At 47.5% G+C, this 17156-nt stretch overlaps 1 protein-coding gene across 2 annotated transcripts in view; it reads right to left on the bottom strand.

Moving 5' to 3' along the window:
- The window catches only part of B3GNTL1 (UDP-GlcNAc:betaGal beta-1,3-N-acetylglucosaminyltransferase like 1), a 258592-nt gene that overhangs the window by 214994 nt on the left and 26442 nt on the right, over nucleotides 1–17156 (bottom strand). The window lies entirely within an intron of this gene.

Here is a 17156-nt window from a genome sequence, read left to right on the forward strand (position 1 = left end):
CTAGCGGCATACTTCAGTGATGGATTTGTGATGGACGTGGTGACAGATAGTCACCTTCTGTTTTAAAGGATAAGTGAACTTTGACACAACGTACAATTTTCCGGCCTGATGAGTCCCTCCTAAAAATAACCCAATCTTACATGAACCTTATAGCCATGGCCTGTAAAACAACGTTGAATTTCCATGGCCAAACATAAATTTAGAGAAAGGCCACCAAAGCTCAAACCCAAGCAACACTCAGTCCCCACTTATGCAGAGAACACCAAAAAGAACTCTGCCCATGGGACTTTTGTGATTGGTGCTGAAGAAAGGTCAAGCAAGATATCAGCCCGGGTTCACACGGGTACGACAAACGCTCCGACATCGGGAGCTCACGTCGCATGACGTGTGAAAATCAATGGTTCCCTATGAGAGACGTCTTAACTGGTCCGACACAAGTCGGTCCGACTTTGAAAATGCTCCCTGTACTACTTTGGTCCGACTTCAGCAGTCCAAGGACCGCGGCTATGGAACGCGCTAACCACCAACATCCGAATGGAGTAAAACCATTGGGCCTTTAGGAAAAAACTTAAGACCCACCTCTTCTGAAGGATCAGGATGACACCGGATGGAAACAAGCGCCTTGAGGCGATTTAGTTCGTATTTGTAGCGCTATATAAGTTATTCACTCACTCACTCTTCAGCCCACTGAATATCACTGAAGCCGGATCAAAGTTGGATTCCTTGCCCTAACTATCCGACTTGCGACATCCTACATGGTGATTACAGCAGCAGTAAAAATAATTTATGTCACTCTGCGATTGTTTTGATTGGTCAAAAGGACAAGTCGTATTATCTCAAAGTCAGAGCAAAAAAAAAATGAATAAGAAAAATGGCATACATATATCCCCCTATTTTGTAGACGCTATAACTTTTGCGCAAACCAATCAATATACGCTTATTGCCATTTTTTTTTACCAAAAATATGTAGAAGAATACATATCAGCCTAAACTGATGAAGACTTCTTTTTTTTAATTGGGGATATTTATTATAACAAAAAGTAAAAAATATATATATTTTTTTTTTAAATGTTCGATGTTTTTGTTTATAGCGCAAAGAATAAAAACCGCCGAGGTGGTCAAATACCACCAAAAGAAAGCTCTATTCGCGAGGATATTTTAGGGTATAGCGTCGCACGACCGCACAATTGTCAGCTAAAGTGACGCAGTGCCGTATCGCAAAAAACGCCCCGGTCATTAAGGGGGCAAATGCTTCCGGTCCTTAAGTGGTTAAACTTAATGGGTTGTTTTACAAGGTGATCTTTTACAATCACTTTAAGTTGGGAATTTTTTTTTTGTACAATGCAATTAATGACTTTATCTATAAATCAAAGATTCTAAATAGCAGTATTAAAGGATCCAATTTTTGTTTTTTAAATAACAAACATGTTTTACTTCCCTCCACTGTGCAGCTCGTTTTGCACAGAGTGGCCCCAATCCTGGTCTTCTGGGGTCCCTCGGCGGCTGTCTCGGCTCCTCCCCGCATCAGCTAACCCCCTTCATGGGAAGCGCTCTTGTGATACATATAGCGGCTATAGCCGCCGACTGTATCACTTGGCCCCGCCCCCCGCTATCAAGCATCCAATGAATGAGCCGAGAAGATCCGAAAACCCCGGTTGAGAAGCCTGCTCGTTCACGATGCAGGACTTTCGAGGGCTCAGGTAAGTAAATGGGGGGGCTGGGGGGCCGACAAACATCAGATGTTTTTTCACCTTAATGCAAAGAATGCATTAATCTGAAAAAACATGAACCTTTACGGCCCCTTTAAACCAGAAATATAAAATATTCCATTACCCACTATAGCTGAATCAGCAGATCTAAAGACGGTTTTTATGACCTTATTTATTTTGCAGGAAAAGGACTAGACATGAGTTTTTCAAAATTGGCAATACAAACACAACAAACCAAATATTGGCCATAAAAAGTCCCGTTCTCCGAGCCTCCATCCGGCAAAAACGTCAGAACGGTGCAAAATCCGATCCAAAAACACAAGCAAATCGGATGCACAGGAACTGGCCAACAAGAGGACGTTTCCTGACACACACAGGGATTGTCGAGTGATGGCCAAATGGAAAGATCTGACATTGGCTCATTCATGCAGAGGGGGATTCCCCAACAGCAAGACAAGATATGTCAGCCATTTGATTGGGGGGGGGGGGGGGGGTGGTGTTATGACTGTGATGCACCTTCTCATGTCAAGGACTGGAAAAGCAAATTTACACCCTGCCGTAAGAATTGTCTTATTTCAAATCCAATTATAGAACAACTCTGTAGCAAAGGGGCAAATTCCACTTGTCAAAGCATTCAAGTTCTGAAGATGAACATCTGAATAGCTGGAATTTCCCCTTCCTGTTGTCTTCATAAACATGCGCACTGTCTTGTCAAGCAGGTTAAAACTACAAAGCATTCACAACCTAGGCGCTGGCCCGTGGGCTTCAAGATGACAGATTCTGTGTCAAAGTAGAACATTTGCTATGACACATGTTGTGACTCTTGTATACAGAAACCAAGACTGACATGGTGGACCTGATGTGGCCGATTCCAGGAGGTCACCAAAAGACAAGTGTAAAACATACAAAACACATACTGTGAACAATAGTGGTGTGTTTAGCAGCCTGGAGCCTGGCCTGCGGCCCTTTGGTACTTAATGTGCAGCCCTCAGGACCCCTGCAGAAAGTGGTTTGTGTTTTGCTTACCGAGATGCCTACTCAGCAGGGGCGGCCCATATAATAGGGGCGCCCGGGCGCTGCCCCCTCTCTCCTCTCCACCCCCTATATGCAGTGGATAGATTCATGAATCTATAAACAGCTGCCGTGGTCGCCCCCTATTCATGCGTCCGGCCCCTTTCAGGGCACCAGACGCATGAATAACAGAGGCAGGGTTTTTTTTTTTTTAAGCACCTGATTCAGGGGCGGACTGACAACTCATGGGGCCCCCGGGCAATAGGAGATTATGGGGCCCCCAGCCAATAGAAGATTATGGGGCCACACAGTATATATACACACACACACATACACAGTATACACACAATTTACACACAATATACACACAGTATATATACATACATACATACATAAACACACCCAGTATACACACACACACTATACACACATACACACACAGTATACACACACACACACACACACAATATACATACACACACACTGAAAAGGTAATGGAGAGGCGGGGCAGCTATGATCTTTTTTTTTTTTTTTTTTTTTTTAAACACAGATTTTGATATACTGGTTTTACTGAGGCTGGCAACCCTGATGGGGCCCCCTAGTGGTATGGGGCCCTCGGGCAGTGCCCGAGTGGTCAGTCCACTCCTGACCCGATTGGAGCCAGAGGCTCTAATAGGCTTCAAAATAGAGTGGGCAGAGGATGCAACTGGAGCCCACCTAGGTGTGTTGCAACAGTGAATGAATATTCGCTGTTGCAACACTGATCCTACTCCTGGCCAATTGGGAAGCAGGTATGAAACCCGTTTCCCGATTGGCCAAAAGGTCAGGCGATCCTATTGGACGCCTAGCGCCATGAGGAGCAGAGAGGAGACGCACCGCAGATACTGCTCTAGGAGAGAGGACACCGGAGCAGCTTTCTCAAGTCCGCCACATTGTAAACCCTTTACAACCGCTTTAACCTACAGCTCTGACCGCTGCTCTCACCGCCCACGTCCAGGGTAAAGAACAGCGGGTGGTGGGGGTTGCTGGAAGTGTAAATGCTGTGCCGCCTGGGGAGGAAGTAGGGGCAGTTGTGCTAGTGAGTTGTGCCGCTCCACCAGCAAAAAAAAAAAAAAACACCAGCCGCCACTGCTACTCAGGACAACCAAAGGAAATGGATTGTCCTCTCGGTTATGGTAGATTGTTAGGGAAATGTATTTTGGCTCCTATGTAATCAGTGGAGCAGCAGCTTGAATATATATGGAGATCCAGCCAACCCCTGGGGAGGTGTGTCCAGTAGGGGGCTTGTGAGCCCATAAAATGTCCGAGGCTTGGAGCAGAGTATGTGGATCTTGGATTCAGCCTTGCCAGAGGAGCTCAATGTCTAAGGGCTCTGCCCCTTAAGGTAGTCTGCTGGAGACACCGCTTGGAGGTTAGCGAGGTCCCAGCTGTATTCTAGGATTTTTCTTAAGGTCTGAAGAAGCTCACTGGGGATACCCAGTAGAGGTTGGTGGGGAAGAGTTTACCTGCAAATCAAAGTGTTTTAAGCATGATTGGTCACCCTCAGGGCTTTTTGTTCAGCGGGAACACAGGAACCTTTGGCACTAAATGTATGTAATGGCTGGGAGGTGCTGGAGGGTCTACTGCTGGCTGCTGGGGGATCTGCTATCTCTGGAGGGGATCTATTGCTGATGGGAAGAACTTACTATTGAGTGAGCAGTCTATTGATGCTGGCTGCTGGGAGATCTATTGTTGCTGGGGTGGATCTATTTTGCGTGGAGTATGTATTGTTTTTGGCAGGAGGTCTATTGTTGCTGGGGAGATCTATTTTGTGTGGGGGGTCTAGTGCTTCTGGCTGCAGGGAATCCATTTTACTGCTTTCTTATCATTAACAAAGTCCATACAAATTACGAAGCACCACAAAATATTTTCCTAAAGGAGTAATACTGAAAAGTGGGTAGGGGGTGGAACCAAGTGACGGTGCTCGGAGGTGGGTAGGGGGTGGAACCAAGGGACAGTGCCCAGGGGTGGGTAGGGGGTGGAACCAAGGGACAGTGCTCAGGGGTGGGTGGGGGGTGGAACCAAGGGACAGTGCCCAGGGGTGGGTGGGAACCAAGGGACAGTGCTCAGGGGTGGGTAGAACCAAGGGACAGTGCCCAGGGGTGGAACCAAGGGACAGTGCTCGAAGGTGGGTAGGGGGGTGGAACCAAGGGACAGTGCCCAGGGGTGGAACCAAAAAGACAGTGCTCAGGGGTGGGTAGGGGGTGGAACCAAGGGACAGTGCTCGGAGGTGGGTAGGGGTGGAATCAAGGGACAATGCCCAGGGGTGGGTAGGGGTGGAACCAAGGGACAGTGCTCAGGGGTGGGTAGGGGGTGGAACCAAGGGACGGTGCTCGGAGGTGGGTAGGGGGTGGAACCAAGGGACAGTGCTCGGAGGTGGGTAGGTGGTGGAACCAAGGGACAGTGCTCGGTGGTAGGAAGGGGGTGAAACCAAGAAACAGTACTCGGAGGTGGGAAGGGGGTGGAACCAAGGGACAGTACTTGGAAGTGGGTGGAACCAAGGGACAGTGCTCGGGAGGTGGGAAGTGGGTGGAACCAAGGGAGAGTGCTCGGTGGTAGGAAGGGGGTGGAACCAAGGGACAGTACTCGGAGGTGGGAAGGGGGTGGAACCAAGGGACAGTGCTCAGGAGGTGGGAAGTGGGTGGAACCAAGGGACAGTGCTCGGAGGTGGGTAGGGGTTGGAACCAAGGGACAGTGCTCAGAGGTGGGCAGGGGTGGAGAAAAGCGTGATGTAAAGGGGGGAGTGCCTGCACCTATTCTCTAAGAAAAAAAGCCCTAGTTACACCCATGCATAAAAATGGATGTAATGAAAAACGGGGCATAGGGTGTTTATTGCATGAGCAGGCAGGTGGTACAATGAGGTGCAAAGTGGAAAAAGGTTAAAAATGCCTGTAGGAAAAAAACAAAAGCATTCACATGATATCACAAAAATAAAGAAGCTAGGTACTTTTGTAACATGAATAAAACATTTTATTTGGCACTAGCTTCAGTCAATTGAGGCCGCCCCTTGCTATTGGTCCAGACTCCATAAAGATGACCCAGGTGCTGCTGAGCTAAGCACATCGGGGAGATGTGGTGTATGGCAACTCTCTTGCATGAAATGGTGAACAAACAACTTTCTATCTTTAAATCCGTCCAAATTAATAAGCTGCATTTAACAGAGCAGCTGCTGCCAAACCAAACAGCTCCGAGCTCGTTTCACAGAGCGAACAATGTGCCATCCTTCAGTGTTAGGAGTGCTCAGTCGGCCGAACTCTTGTTTGACTTGGAAAGAGCAGGTCAACAAAGACGGGACTATATTGGGACCATTATTCACTACACAGAGATTTTTCATTAAATGCCCTGTGGTTATTAGAAGGCGGCTGAGACTGGAATCAAGAGAAACCAACCGTACAGTCTCAAGCGATGGAGGCCTCGGGTATAAGCAGGAAAGATTATACGGAAGCAGCAAAATGGCTGATGTTTGGCTTGGCGTCTCCTCTAGCACGGTGGTTCTCAGCCTTTCTAAAGCCGTGACCCCTTGATAAAATTTCCCAAGTTGTGGGGACCCCCGACAGTAAAATTATTTTCGTAGCGTGGGTTGTCAGCACCCAAGGCAAGACAAGTAATTTGCGCCCCTAACTCACTCTCTTTGTTCTCCTTTCTTTCCCTTTCATCTTTCTCTATCCTAATTTCTTGTTTTTTCCCCCCATCCATCTCTCTAGCCATCTTTTTTGTTCTTTCTCCTATTCTTTCTTCTCCCCTTTTCATTGAGTGGCTGTGCGGAGTAGCAGTGCTGGCGGGGAGGGGGGGGGGCGGGGGTTGGGATGGGTGGCAGTGCTGGCGGGGGGTTTGGGATGAGTAGCAGTGCTGGCGGGGGGGTTCGGGATGAGTAGCAGTGCGGGGGGTTCGGGATGAGTGGCAGTGCTGGCGGGGGGGGGGGTTCGGGATGAGTGGCAGTGCTGGCGGGGGGTTCGGGATGAGTGGCAGTGCTGGCGGGGGTTGGGATGAGTGGCAGTGCTGGCGGGGGGGTTGGGGTGAGTGGCAGTGCTGGCGGGGGGTTTGGGATGAGTGGCAGTGCTGGCAAGGGGGGGGGGGTTCGGCAAGAGTGGCAGTGCTGGCGGGGGGGGGGGGTTGGGATGAGTGGCAGTGCTGGCGTGGGGTTCGGGATGAGTGGCAGTGCTGGCGATGGGGGGGGGGGGTTCGGGATGAGTGGCAGTGCTGGTGGGGGGGTTCGGGATGAGTGGCAGTGCTGGTGGGGGGTTTGGGATGAGTGGCAGTGCTGGCGGGGGGTTCGGGATGAGTGGCAGTGCCGGCGGGGGGAGTTGGGATGAGTGGCAGTGCTGGCGGGGGGAGTTGGGATGAGTGGCAGTGCTGGCGGGGGGTTCGGGATGAGTGGCAGTGCTGGCGTGGGGTTCGGGATGAGTGGCAGTGCTGGCGATGGGGGGGGGGGGGTTCGGGATGAGTGGCAGTGCTGGCGGGGGGGTTCGGGATGAGTGGCAGTGCTGGTGGGGGGTTTGGCATGAGTGGCAGTGCTGGCGGGGGGTTCGGGATGAGTGGCAGTGCTGGCGGGGGGAGTTGGGATGAGTGGCAGTGCTGGCGGGGGGAGTTGGGATGAGTGGCAGTGCTGGCGGGGGGAGTTGGGATGAGTGGCAGTGCTGGCGGGGGGAGTTGGGATGAGTGGCAGTGCTGGCGGGGGGTTCGGGATGAGTGGCAGTGCTGGCGGTGGGGGGGAGTTTGGGATGAGTGGCAGTGCTGGTGGGGGGGTTCGGGATGAGTGGCAGTGCTGGTGGGGGGTTTGGCATGAGTGGCAGTGCTGGCGGGGGGTTCGGGATGAGTGGCAGTGCTGGCGGGGGGAGTTGGGATGAGTGGCAGTGCTGGCGGGGGGAGTTGGGATGAGTGGCAGTGCTGGCGGGGGGTTCGGGATGAGTGGCAGTGCTGGCGGGGGGGGGGGGGGGTTGGCATGAGTGGCAGTGTAAAGGGAACTAAGATAGGGACCCTAATGGACAAAGAAATCTAATGAGGACCCTAATATGAAGGATACAAACCAGAAAATCTATTTAGGAGCTGGATGTAAGGGGGGGGGGGGATTCTGAAGGGAATTTCTGACCCACAGATATTTGTAAATTATACAATTTGGCCATAATACTAAAAGGTTTGGAGACCCCTAATTTAGAGTAAGTGATGCAAATACAGTCCACATAACCCCAACAGACAAGATAGGGGGTCAAGACGAGCGAGAGCACAAGATGTCCCGAGTCTGTCCGATACGTAGTATGTGGGTTCAGAAGAAAAACTTCTACTCTTCGTTTCTTAGCTGAATTTAAACTTTTAATATAATACTTGGATAGCAAGTCTGTTCTTTTTTTTTTTTTCAGGGGCTCCTTTTCTACTCACAAAAACCCCATTAAATAACTAAAACAAAACAAGGTAGTCACAAGCCATGCTATTCCCCGCAGAGCGAATCCAGAGTCACATTCCAGATGAATAATGCTGGCAAAGTCAGAATTAATAAGTCCGAGAACGGATGTCGTGTACAGAGATTGGCTTGTAACTCGTCTCAGTTCGCCGGTCGTGTTTTACAGCGAAATAATAAGAGAGGAGGGGAGACAACGCGAGACGGGGCCCAATCAAGAAGGAACGCTTACACCTGCCAACTGCATGCACTGGGATAGTCAGACTGGGGGGGGGGGGGGGGGGGGTAACTAGCGAGCTTACAATAATACATGAAGGTGAACCTTCTATACATCCAGAAATTATACAAATGCTTTACACATTGCATATGAGTTTATGACTTCCATCTAAACCACTGAGATGTAATCTCTAGATAATTACAGAAACCGAAAATGGGGTTCAGCCAATCACCTTATTTGCTGTCTGTATAGATTGCAGTCTTCCCACTGATCACCAATGTAAGGAACATTCTTCCCACTGATCACCAATGTAAGGAACATTCTTCTCACTGATCACCAATGTAAGGGACATTCTTCCCACTGATCACCAATGTAAGGGACATTCTTCCCACTGATCACCAATGTAAGGGACATTCTTCCCACTGATCACCAATGTAAGGGACATTCTTCTCACTGATCACCAATGTAAGGAACATTCTTCTCACTGATCACCAATGTAAGGAGCATTCTTCCCACTGATCACCAATGTAAGGGACATTCTTCCCACTGATCACCAATGTAAGGGACATTCTTCTCACTGATCACCAATGTAAGGGACATTCTTCCCACTGATCACCAATGTAAGGAACATTCTTCTCACTGATCACCAATGTAAGGGACATTCTTCCCACTGATCACCAATGTAAGGGACATTCTTCCTACTGATCACCAATGTAAGGGACATTCTTCTCACTGATCACCAATGTAAGGAACATTCTCCCCACTGATCACCAATGTAAGGAACATTCTTCCCACTGATCACCAATGTAAGGAACATTCTTCCCACTGATCACCAATGTAAGGGACATTCTTCTCACTGATCACCAATGTAAGGGACATTCTTCCCACTGATCACCAATGTAAGGGACATTCTTCCCACTGATCACCAATGTAAGGGACATTCTTCCCACTGATCACCAATGTAAGGAACATTCTTCTCACTGATCACCAATGTAAGGGACATTCTTCCCACTGATCACCAATGTAAGGGACATTCTTCCCACTGATCACCAATGTAAGGGACATTCTTCCCACTGATCACCAATGTAAGGGACATTCTTCTCACTGATCACCAATGTAAGGGACATTCTTCTCACTGATCACCAATGTAAGGGACATTCTTCTCACTGATCACCAATGTAAGGGACATTCTTCCCACTGATCACCAATGTAAGGGACATTCTTCTCACTGATCACCAATGTAAGGGACATTCTTCCCACTGATCACCAATGTAAGGGACATTCTTCTCACTGATCACCAATGTAAGGGACATTCTTCCCACTGATCACCAATGTAAGGAGCATTCTTCTCACTGATCACCAATGTAAGGGACATTCTTCTCACTGATCACCAATGTAAGGGACATTCTTCCCACTGATCACCAATGTAAGGGACATTCTTCTCACTGATCACCAATGTAAGGGACATTCTTCCCACTGATCACCAATGTAAGGGACATTCTTCTCACTGATCACCAATGTAAGGGACATTCTTCTCACTGATCACCAATGTAAGGGACATTCTTCCCACTGATCACCAATGTAAGGGACATTCTTCTCACTGATCACCAATGTAGGGGACATTCTTCCCACTGATCACCAATGTAAGGGACATTCTTCCCACTGATCACCAATGTAAGGGACATTCTTCTCACTGATCACCAATGTAAGGGACATTCTTCCCACTGATCACCAATGTAAGGGACATTCTTCCCACTGATCACCAATGTAAGGAACATTCCTCTCACTGATCACCAATGTAAGGAACATTCTTCCCACTGATCACCAATGTAAGGGAAATTCTTCTCACTGATCACCAATGTAAGGAACATTCTTCCCACTGATCACCAATGTAAGGGACATTCTTCCCACTGATCACCAATGTAAGGGACATTCTTCCCACTGATCACCAATGTAAGGGACATTCTTCCCACTGATCACCAATATAAGGAACATTCTTCTCACTGATCACCAATGTAAGGGACATTCTTCCCACTGATCACCAATGTAAGGGACATTCTTCCCACTGATCACCAATGTAAGGGACATTCTTCCCACTGATCACCAATATAAGGAACATTCTTCTCACTGATCACCAATGTAAGGGACATTCTTCTCACTGATCACCAATGTAAGGAACATTCTTCCCACTGATCACCAATGTAAGGGACATTCTTCTCACTGATCAACAATGTAAGGGACATTCTTCTCACTGATCACCAATGTAAGGGACATTCTTCTCACTGATCACCAATGTAAGGGACATTCTTCCCACTGATCACCAATGTAAGGGACATTCTTCTCACTGATCACCAATGTAGGGGACATTCTTCCCACTGATCACCAATGTAAGGGACATTCTTCCCACTGATCACCAATGTAAGGGACATTCTTCTCACTGATCACCAATGTAAGGGACATTCTTCCCACTGATCACCAATGTAAGGAACATTCCTCTCACTGATCACCAATGTAAGGAACATTCTTCCCACTGATCACCAATGTAAGGGACATTCTTCTCACTGATCACCAATGTAAGGAACATTCTTCCCACTGATCACCAATGTAAGGGACATTCTTCCCACTGATCACCAATGTAAGGGACATTCTTCTCACTGATCACTCACTGATCACCAATGTAAGGGACATTCTTCTCACTGATCACCAATGTAAGGGACATTCTTCCCACTGATCACCAATGTAAGGGACATTCTTCTCACTGATCACCAATGTAAGGGACATTCTTCCCACTGATCACTCACTGATCACCAATGTAAGGGACATTCTTCTCACTGATCACTCACTGATCACCAATGTAAGGGACATTCTTCTCACTGATCACCAATGTAAGGGACATTCTTCCCACTGATCACCAATGTAAGGGACATTCTTCTCACTGATCACCAATGTAAGGGACATTCTTCTCACTGATCACCAATATAAGGGACATTCTTCTCACTGATCACCAATGTAAGGGACATTCTTCCCACTGATCACCAATGTAAGGGACATTCTTCTCACTGATCACCAATGTAAGGGACATTCTTACCACTGATCACCAATGTAAGGAACATTCCTCTCACTGATCACCAATGTAAGGAACATTCTTCCCACTGATCACCAATGTAAGGGACATTCTTCTCACTGATCACTCACTGATCACCAATGTAAGGGACATTCTTCTCACTGATCACCAATGTAAGGAACATTCTTCCCACTGATCACCAATGTAAGGAACATTCCTCTCACTGATCACCAATGTAAGGGACATTCTTCTCACTGATCACCAATGTAAGGAACATTCTTCCCACTGATCACCAATGTAAGGGACATTCTTCCCACTGATCACCAATGTAAGGGACATTCTTCTCACTGATCACCAATGTAAGGGACATTCTTCTCACTGATCACCAATGTAAGGGACATTCTTCTCACTGATCACCAATGTAAGGGACATTCTTCTCACTGATCACCAATGTAAGGGACATTCTTCCCACTGATCACCAATATAAGGAACATTCTTCTCACTGATCACCAATGTAAGGAACATTCTTCCCACTGATCACCAATATAAGGAACATTCTTCTCACTGATCACCAATGTAAGGAATATTCTTCTCACTGATCACCAATGTAAGGAACATTCTTCCCACTGATCACCAATGTAAGGGACATTCTTCCCACTGATCACCAATGTAAGGGACATTCTTCTCACTGATCACCAATGTAAGGGACATTCTTCTCACTGATCACCAATGTAAGGGACATTCTTCTCACTGATCACCAATGTAAGGGACATTCTTCCCACTGATCACCAATATAAGGAACATTCTTCTCACTGATCACCAATGTAAGGAACATTCTTCTCACTGATCACCAATGTAAGGAACATTCTTCTCACTGATCACCAATGTAAGGAACATTCTTCTCACTGATCACCAATGTAAGGAACATTCTTCCCACTGATCACCAATGTAAGGGACATTCTTCTCACTGATCACCAATGTAAGGGACATTCTTCTCACTGATCACCAATGTAAGGGACATTCTTCCCACTGATCACCAATGTAAGGGACATTCTTCTCACTGATCACCAATGTAAGGAACATTCTTCTCACTGATCACCAATGTAAGGAACATTCTTCTCACTGATCACCAATGTAAGGAACATTCTTCCCACTGATCACCAATGTAAGGAACATTCTTCTCACTGATCACCAATGTAAGGAACATTCTTCTCACTGATCACCAATGTAAGGGTTGAACGTTCAGATAAATTATCCGCTGTGGTCACATGATCATATAACTGTCCCACTAGCTCCTGATCACAAACGTAGACTGGTCTGTGACAGCGCGGTCACTATGCTGGGTGTATGCTCTCAGCACAGAAACCACGACCACCATGGATTCATATGTACAACATGTGGGGGTTAAGACCCCACCCTCCCTGCTGCCGCATATATGCACTGGTGGTTGGCGAGAGGTTAATTGCTGCTGTTCTTTCCTTGGCTGTGCACTTTGCACTCATTTCCTCACCACCACCCTGTACCAGCAGCACACTGTGTGCCCTGAGCATTACAGCAATTTCAGGCTGCCCTATTGCGCTCTTCTGACAAAGTGATTTACTGTGCCGTCAAGCAGGAAACATGCAACATGCGACCCGCCACACCGCGAGGGGAAGGCAAACAATTATCTGAAGTAATTACAGCCCTCTGACTCAAGCGAGCAATTCAAACTACACATATTTACCATACTTTAAACACAGATTTATTGGTACAGGCCACGAGCATAAGGCTAGACATGTGCACTTCGATTTCAATCATGTTATAAAGAAGTGGTCTCCAAACTGCGGCCCATTGGGACACTGTTCCTCCCACTTATACAAGGCACTATGCCCCCCACTGACACCAATAATGGAGCATAAAATCATCTTCTGACATCATTGATGGAGTACTATTCCTCCCACCGACACCAACAATGAGGTACTACTATTTGCACTGACACCAACATTGGGGCACTATTACTCTCACTGACACCTTCGACGGGGTACTAATACTTCCACTGACACCAATAGGGCACTATTACTTGCACCAACACCAACAATGAGGCACTATTCCTCCCACTGACACCAATGATGGGGCACTATTCCTCCTGACACCAACAATAGGGTACGATTCCTTCCACCGACACCAACAAGGGGGGCACTATTTCTCACATTGACACCAATGATGGGGCATTATTCCTCCCACTGACACTATTCATTCCACTGATACAAACGACGGGGCAATATTACTTCCACAGACACAGAGGATTTGGTACTAATACCATTGAGACCAATGATGGGGCACTATTCCTTGCACTAACACCAATGATGGGGCACTATTCATTCCACTGACACCCACCAATGATGGGGCACTATTACTTCTAGCTATGACTAAGCACCACTAACAGTGCGAAACGTGTCAGCCATTACCCGTACCTCTGTTGGAGTATGGATTTGTTTATATCAATAAAGGTATTATATTGAAGTGCGGCCGTCCAATTTCTTTTTTTTGCACCATTACTTCAATGGACACCAAGAATGGGGCAATATTCTCCCCACTGACACCAACAATGGGAGCACCATTCCTCCCTCTAATACCAATGATGGGGCATTATTCCTCCTCCTCCAAACTACAGGGGTGCTGTGTAGTTTTTTGCCCCACTCACCACCAAGCCTGAGGCAATATCTATTTCCACTGTCCGCATTGTGGCCCCACCAAAGTCTGATGGACAGCAAACTGGCTCTTTGTTTAGACAGTTTGGAGACCCCTTGCTATACAGCATGGATGGAGGAATCTTTGCTACCCACCTGTAAAATAAATAAGGGGGGGGGGGCTGAGTTCCGGTGCTTCGGCCCGCTCAAGAGAAGAATGGCGTAATTGCTGCAGAGGAGGAGCGTTATGCCTTTCAGTCCACCGGAGGCAACGGGAGTCCGGAGCTCTTCCAATTCTGAAGAACACCAAAATGGACTACCACCTTGTGAAGGTATGCCGGGGCAGTCACCCAGAGATAGTTAGGGGCCTTCTAATGTTAATGTTCATACATATATTTTAGGTAAATGTTACATTAACTGTTTCAAGCCTGGTCTGAAATTATTAAAAGGGGTGCATGGTGGTACCTGGTGTGTGAAAGAACCAGGGCCAGTAAAGTACGTGTAGGGTAGGAATGCAAAGCGGCTTCATAAGGTGTACCCAGCAAGACAAGCAGGAGGCACAATGTTGTGGGTAACCAGAAACCGCCATGAAGCGTGGTACCTGGTGTAGGTGATGGGTCCTCCAGGTAGCGATAGGGTGGGTGATCTGGCTCCCTCCACTGCGGTAAGCCTCCTGTATCAAACAGGATGGAACCTACGTTCCTGCGGGACCAACACCCAGCGTAGTCACAATAAGGTGGGCTTTGCTTTGTTTAAATGAGAACGCTCCAAAAATCTTCCTGGCAGACATGAAGAAAAACAGATATTTATCCATTCTATGCTCTGTGGGGTTTCACAGGTTGGCGGAAACGCACACACATACGCACGCACACACACACACATGCACGCACAGACACACATACACACACACACACGAGGCCTGAGCCCGATTCACACTTGACCCCTTTTGTAAACCGCGGTATGGAGAGAAAGGCCTCTGTCAAAGACTAGAAACTGTCTAAACAGCGGGGAGATGTATGCAAACAACCAGGGCGGCTGTCAGGGTGTGATTAAACTGTCACTTCTAGAGAGCTTCTGAGGTATTTGACAACTTCTCTGCAAAACATCGCATTTTTCTCTCCCATTTCCCACGGGGACAGGAAACGTGCGACACGGAGCCACCGAGACATATCATTAACTTGTATGTGGGACTGTCTGCCCGCCAGTGGGTACGATATTTGTTTCTGTCATGAAGCAGAGGAAGGATTCTAAGGAACATGCATGCGCACCATCAAACCCCAGAAAGAAACACGCATGTGTACCAGCAAACACCAGAAAGTAGCATGCATGTGTACCAGCAAACACCAGAAAGTAGCATGCATGTGCACCAGCAAACACCAGAAAGGAACACGCATGTGTACCAGCAAACACCAGAAAGTAGCATGCATGTGTACCAGCAAATACCAGAAAGTAGCATGCATGTGTACCAGCAAACACCAGAAAGTAGCATGCATGTGTACCAGCAAACACCAGAAAGTAGCATGCATGTGTACCAGCAAACCCCAAAAAGGAACACGCATGTGTACCAGCAAACCCCAGAAAGGAACACGCATGTGTACCAGCAAACCCCAGAAAGGAACACGCATGTGTACCAGCAAATACCAAAAAGGAACATGCATGTGTACCAGCAAACACCAGAAAGTAGCATGCATGTGTACCAGCAAACCCCAAAAAGGAACACGCATGTGTACCAGCAAACCCCAGAAAGGAACACGCATGTGTACCAGCAAACCCCAGAAAGGAACACGCATGTGTACCAGCAAATACCAAAAAGGAACATGCATGTGTACCAGCAAACACCAGAAAGGAACATGCATGTGAACCAGCAAATACCAGAAAGGAACATGCATGTGTACCAGCTAACACCAGAAAGGAACATGCATGTGTACCAGCTAACACCAGAAAGGAACATGCATGTGTACCAGCAAAATCCAGAAAGTAACATGCATGCGCACCAGCTAACAGCAGACAAAGGTCTTCTAGGCAGGGCCGGTGTGAGAGTTAGACAGAAGAAGACCCCCCTTAGGTGCTGTAGAAGGAAGAAGGATGGGGGAGGAGCTTCAGCAGGTTAGGTTGCAGTTCTTGCCAGAATGCAGCAGCCAGGTAGTTGCTTGACACGGGACACGGAAGCTAGTGGGGAGCGTAGCAGCGATGTAGTAGCAATGTCTACTGCATTAATTTCAACTTCCAGGGGCATCGGTCAGGTAGGGTATACCTCCTAACTCTTTCAGATGGGAACGAGGGACACCTATCAGCAAAAGTATGTAGGCATAGGGCACACCCCCTGCCCCTCAAAGGAGAATTATACAAAAAAATTATTGGTTAAACTCACAAGTGCTGTTTTTTTTTTTATCACTACTATTCCTTAAAGTGGTTGTAAAGGCACAAGTTTTTTTTAAGGTAAAAAAACGTCTGTGTGCAACAGAAATCTAATGAAAGTTTGAGCAAAGTTAAATACTTTTTGACAGATCAGTAGTGCGTTTTATGTATAACTATATAGATCAGACCAAAATGGAGGACAAATGAGGAGGAATGAGGGACAGAGGGACTTTGTTCTGAATGCGGGACTGTCCCTCAAAATCCGGGACTGTCCTGAGCTATCTAGGTATAGTGGGGTTGTCCCGATACCACTTTTTAAAGAAAAATACTTTTTTCCCCCCCCAAGTACTCGCCGATACCGATTACCGATACTTTTTTTAAATGTCATGTGACAGTTTCTCAAAGCACAATACAGATTAGGTGGCGCTGATATGCAGCACTGATAGATGGCTGGCTGGCACTGTCAGATGGCACTGACAGCTGGTGGGCACTGGCAGGTGACATTTATGGGCACTGATGGGCAGGCACCAAAATGCCATTAGGGAAGGCTGCCTGCAACGCCCATCCTTGTACTCCTTGCACTCGGCCTCATAAAAGCAGCAGCGGCCATCTTGCTACACCCAGCCCAAACTATATGAGCTGGGTGTAACAAGATGGCCGCTGCTGGCATACTGTGGCCGAGTGCAGGGTGTAC

Source organism: Rana temporaria, chromosome 12, assembly GCF_905171775.1.
Source record: "Rana temporaria chromosome 12, aRanTem1.1, whole genome shotgun sequence".
NCBI lineage: Eukaryota > Metazoa > Chordata > Amphibia > Anura > Ranidae > Rana > Rana temporaria.